The sequence below is a fragment of the Schistocerca nitens genome, chromosome 7 (genome assembly GCF_023898315.1).
Source record: "Schistocerca nitens isolate TAMUIC-IGC-003100 chromosome 7, iqSchNite1.1, whole genome shotgun sequence".
NCBI lineage: Eukaryota > Metazoa > Arthropoda > Insecta > Orthoptera > Acrididae > Schistocerca > Schistocerca nitens.
Genome location: NC_064620.1, coordinates 311086325 through 311091324, shown reverse-complemented (window position 1 = coordinate 311091324; position 5000 = coordinate 311086325). Strand labels below are relative to the sequence as shown.

The 5000-nt window shown below is 55.6% G+C and overlaps 1 non-coding gene across 1 annotated transcript in view; it reads left to right on the top strand.

Moving 5' to 3' along the window:
* Positions 1 to 4123: 4123 nt before the first annotated feature.
* The window catches only part of LOC126197144 (small subunit ribosomal RNA), a 1909-nt gene continuing 1032 nt past the window's right edge, over positions 4124 to 5000 (top strand). Inside the window, exon 1 of the ribosomal RNA XR_007539540.1 lies at positions 4124 to 5000. This exon is cut by the window's right edge and continues 1032 nt beyond it. This is a non-coding gene — a ribosomal RNA (small subunit ribosomal RNA).

Here is a 5000-nt window from a genome sequence, read left to right as displayed (position 1 = left end):
CACGACACGACACCGCCATCTACAGGAATGCAATGACACCACGCCAACCATAGTGCCAAAACACAGCATCGCCATCTATGAAAACACGACGAAACCACATGCAATAGCCCCATCTACGCGCATCCGACAGCACTACAACCACCATGTCGATCGCACCACAAAAACAGTACCGCCATCTATGCGACGCCAAGCTGACTACGACGGCGATGGGCGCACAGTACCCGTTTCCCGACCCCACCCACAAAGCCTGCATCCACTGTCCACCACAAGAGCACCAACGCCAGTCCCTGCGCCGCACGACGTCGTCCACCGACAATCACGCCACCCGCCCCCGTACGTGCCTCACGTCACCTGCCCAAATTGCAACTCCAGCGGATGAACGGCGGACTTTTCTCGCAGTCGTAAGTTGCAATCCACCCCTATATCATCCGTTTCATGAAGCGTTTTATCCAAGATGCGAAATTCCCGCTGTCCCTACACATGCTCTAAGTCTGTGCGCGATTGCGTGCTCACAGTACGGATTCCGATGCTGAGCGATCAGCTAGGAAGCGCCCCAACCATGTCGGTCCCCATGGGCGTTGCACTCGCAGTCGCAAAGACTCTGGCAATGGCTAAAAGCGCTCCGCAATATATCACGCAGACGGGTAATGACGGTCCGAGCGCTCAGTGTGAGGAGAGCATTACTGAGCCCTGACCCACAAGCAGGTTGTAGCGTATCCCACCCGCAGACATGTGACGTTGTCACACGACCAGTTGTCACTAATCGACTCATTGCTGATAATCATATGCCATACACCGGGGAAAGCTGCCGCAAGGGGTAGCTACGTAGTGCAGTCGCACCTCTACTACTGTACAGAGATAGAACACCACGAGACTGCAACCAGATTAAACTGATACATGGCGCTGATAACTAATAGATGCAGAGCCATCGGAATATAGATGACATACGACATACAACTGTCCCTATACATGCTGACAGTCTGTGCACACAATGTGAACTACACGTCACCGAGACACCCTATCACACACTACTCTCTGGCTGTAACAGACACAGACACAATATCTAAGCACCACCATGGAACAACATCCAGTGCATCCTCTCCGCCACATTACACCATTCACACTATGATAACAAAACCAGGAGGTCCACCCCAAAAACAGAATATCTCACTCTTCCAACAACCATCATTACGCAGATAAGCCACAAACACCCACACATGTGCTACACAGGGGTGCAGCCAACACCACCACACTGGCGTGTCTCACAGCATATAAGCAATGGCAGGAATGAAAGACACAGGTCTGCCACTCCCTTGCCACACCCACGGAACCGGCGCACCACCTCCCCTGAGCCAAAGGTGCATCCTGACGTGACACATCTCAGGGTGCCTCAGGCGTCCACTTACCATCATCACTATGAACGAACCTCGTCCCCTCCCCCCCTCATACACCATCCCTTAACCTAACCCATGTTGCGCCTTAACCTAACCTATGTTGCGCCTTAACCTAACCTATGTTGCGCCTTAACCTAACCTATGTTGCGCCTTAACCTAACCTATGTTGCGCCTTAACCTAACCTACGTTGCGCCTTAACCTAACCTACGTTGCGCCTTAACCTAACCTACGTTGCGCCCTAACCTAACCTACGTTGCGCCCTAACCTAACCTACGTTGCGCCCTAACCTAACCTACGTTGCGCCCTAACCTAACCTACGTTGCGCCCTAACCTAACCTACGTTGCGCCCTAACCTAACCTACGTTGCGCCCTAACCTAACCTACGTTGCGCCCTAACCTAACCTACGTTGCGCCCTAACCTAACCTACGTTGCGCCCTAACCTAACCTACGTTGCGCCCTAACCTAACCTACGTTGCGCCCTAACCTAACCTACGTTGCGCCCTAACCTAACCTACGTTGGGCCCTAACCTAACCTACGTTGGGCCCTAACCTAACCTACGTTGGGCCCTAACCTAACCTACGTTGGGCCCTAACCTAACCTACGTTGGGCCCTAACCTAACCTACGTTGGGCCCTAACCTAACCTACGTTGGGCCCTAACCTAACCTACGTTGGGCCCTAACCTAACCTACGTTGGGCCCTAACCTAACCTACGTTGGGCCCTAACCTAACCTACGTTGGGCCCTAACCTAACCTACGTTGGGCCCTAACCTAACCTACGTTGGGCCCTAACCTAACCTACGTTGGGCCCTAACCTAACCTACGTTGGGCCCTAACCTAACCTACGTTGGGCCCTAACCTAACCTACGTTGGGCCCTAACCTAACCTACGTTGGGCCCTAACCTAACCTACGTTGGGCCCTAACCTAACCTACGTTGGGCCCTAACCTAACCTACGTTGGGCCCTAACCTAACCTACGTTGGGCCCTAACCTAACCTACGTTGGGCCCTAACCTAACCTACGTTGGGCCCTAACCTAACCTACGTTGGGCCCTAACCTAACCTACGTTGGGCCCTAACCTAACCTACGTTGGGCCCTAACCTAACCTACGTTGGGCCCTAACCTAACCTACGTTGGGCCCTAACCTAACCTACGTTGGGCCCTAACCTAACCTACGTTGGGCCCTAACCTAACCTACGTTGGGCCCTAACCTAACCTACGTTGGGCCCTAACCTAACCTACGTTGGGCCCTAACCTAACCTACGTTGGGCCCTAACCTAACCTACGTTGCGCCCTAACCTAACGCACGTTGCGCCCTAACCTAACGCACGTTGCGCCCTAACCTAACCTGTAATTGTTATATGAATTGAAACATTCATGTAGCGTTGCCTAATCGCAACTCTCTCAACATAGGTCAGTGCTCGCACTCTCTGGTGTCCTGCGTATTGATTCATGTTACGGTGCGTACCCTCACAACATCTAGCGAGTGGTGCGTACGTTCCACATGGTCCCGCTATCCACTGTAATGTGTACTGCTGTAAGACTTATATCGCTCCCCTGTCGCCTCTAGTTCGTCAGGCGGGAGTTTGCGTGTTCAATGAGCTTCGCAGCTGTGCAATGGCATTCGCATACGTACGCGGGCCACCTTCCACGTGTTCTCTCGTGCATACGTCGCAGCATGTATGTGGGCTGATGTGGCGTGTCGTGACGCATATCATCCAGGCATGCAAGACCCACTGAATTTGCAAATGTAGATGGACGTCTACGTTTGCTGCCCAAGTTACGCAAATGAACTGGAAATCCGTTGTTGCGCGGTTGTATACGCTGGAGGTGAATCATTGATTGCGACAATCGGTACAGGTATTAACTGGTTGCTTCAGCGACAACCGTCATACCCACGAACGTGAGTGGGCATGTGGGTATGAAGCGATACGCGGCGGTGGCTGGGTGGGACCGTCCCCGGCCGGTGAGGGGGGAGCGCCCGGCGTGCTGGCCGCGCGCTGCGTGGGCGCACGCGCTACAGCCGGCTGGTGGGGGCGCCCAGTGGCAGGCGCGCCGGCCGACGGACGCGGCAGGCGGCGCAGCTGCGCGCCGGCGCACCCAACGCGCGGCGCCGTGCGGCCAAAGTGGGTCCTCGCGGGCCCGGTGCGAAGCGCGGTGGACATCTGCAGTGTGCTGGTCCGATTGAGGACTGTGTGCGTTGAGGATGCGCCGCCGCCCGGCACTCGGCGCCGCGACGCCGTCTGCTGCTCGGTCGCCCCCGCGGTTCTCGCAGGTGGTTTGTATCGCAGCTGTGCGGATGTGTTGGCGCGTGCGCTGTGCTGGGAGAGTTCGCTTTGGCACCCAAGTGGGGCTCTGCCCCTCTGTGGCGCTGGCGTTGGAGCTGCCCGGCCACTGTTTGTGGCCGCGTGTTGTCTCCCGCCGGCAACACCACGACAGCACGCTCCCGGGCCTCTGTCGGCAGCGGCAAGCTCAGTTGGGAGCACGGGTGGTCGCACTGAAAGCGTCTACTCGCCTATCTCCGGGCGATTGCGCCTCTCTCGAACCCGACCAAGTACTTAGGACGGCGCTGCGCGCCGCCGGGACCTGAGAGGGTTTCGAGGTGTATCGTGCAGGGGAGCCCAGCCTCCTCCTGTTTGCGGAATAATTGAGCGGACGCTTGCGTGTTCGCGCGGGCCTCCGGGACACACTCCCGGGCGGCCGGCTGCTCAGCTCTAGTTGACGCAGCTCCCTGGTTGATCCTGCCAGTAGTCATATGCTTGTCTCAAAGATTAAGCCATGCATGTCTCAGTACAAGCCGCATTAAGGTGAAACCGCGAATGGCTCATTAAATCAGTTATGGTTCCTTAGATCGTACCCACGTTACTTGGATAACTGTGGTAATTCTAGAGCTAATACATGCAAACAGAGTCCCGACCAGAGATGGAAGGGACGCTTTTATTAGATCAAAACCAATCGGTCGGCTCGTCCGGTCCGTTTGCCTTGGTGACTCTGAATAACTTTGGGCTGATCGCACGGTCCTCGTACCGGCGACGCATCTTTCAAATGTCTGCCTTATCAACTGTCGATGGTAGGTTCTGCGCCTACCATGGTTGTAACGGGTAACGGGGAATCAGGGTTCGATTCCGGAGAGGGAGCCTGAGAAACGGCTACCACATCCAAGGAAGGCAGCAGGCGCGCAAATTACCCACTCCCGGCACGGGGAGGTAGTGACGAAAAATAACGATACGGGACTCATCCGAGGCCCCGTAATCGGAATGAGTACACTTTAAATCCTTTAACGAGTATCTATTGGAGGGCAAGTCTGGTGCCAGCAGCCGCGGTAATTCCAGCTCCAATAGCGTATATTAAAGTTGTTGCGGTTAAAAAGCTCGTAGTTGGATTTGTGTCCCACGCTGTTGGTTCACCGCCCGTCGGTGTTTAACTGGCATGTATCGTGGGACGTCCTGCCGGTGGGGCGAGCCGAAGGCGTGCGACCGCCTCGTGCGTGCTCGTGCGTCCCGAGGCGGACCCCGTTGAAATCCTACCAGGGTGCTCTTTATTGAGTGTCTCGGTGGGCCGGCACGTTTACTTTGAACAAATTAGAGTGCTTAAAGCAGGCAAGC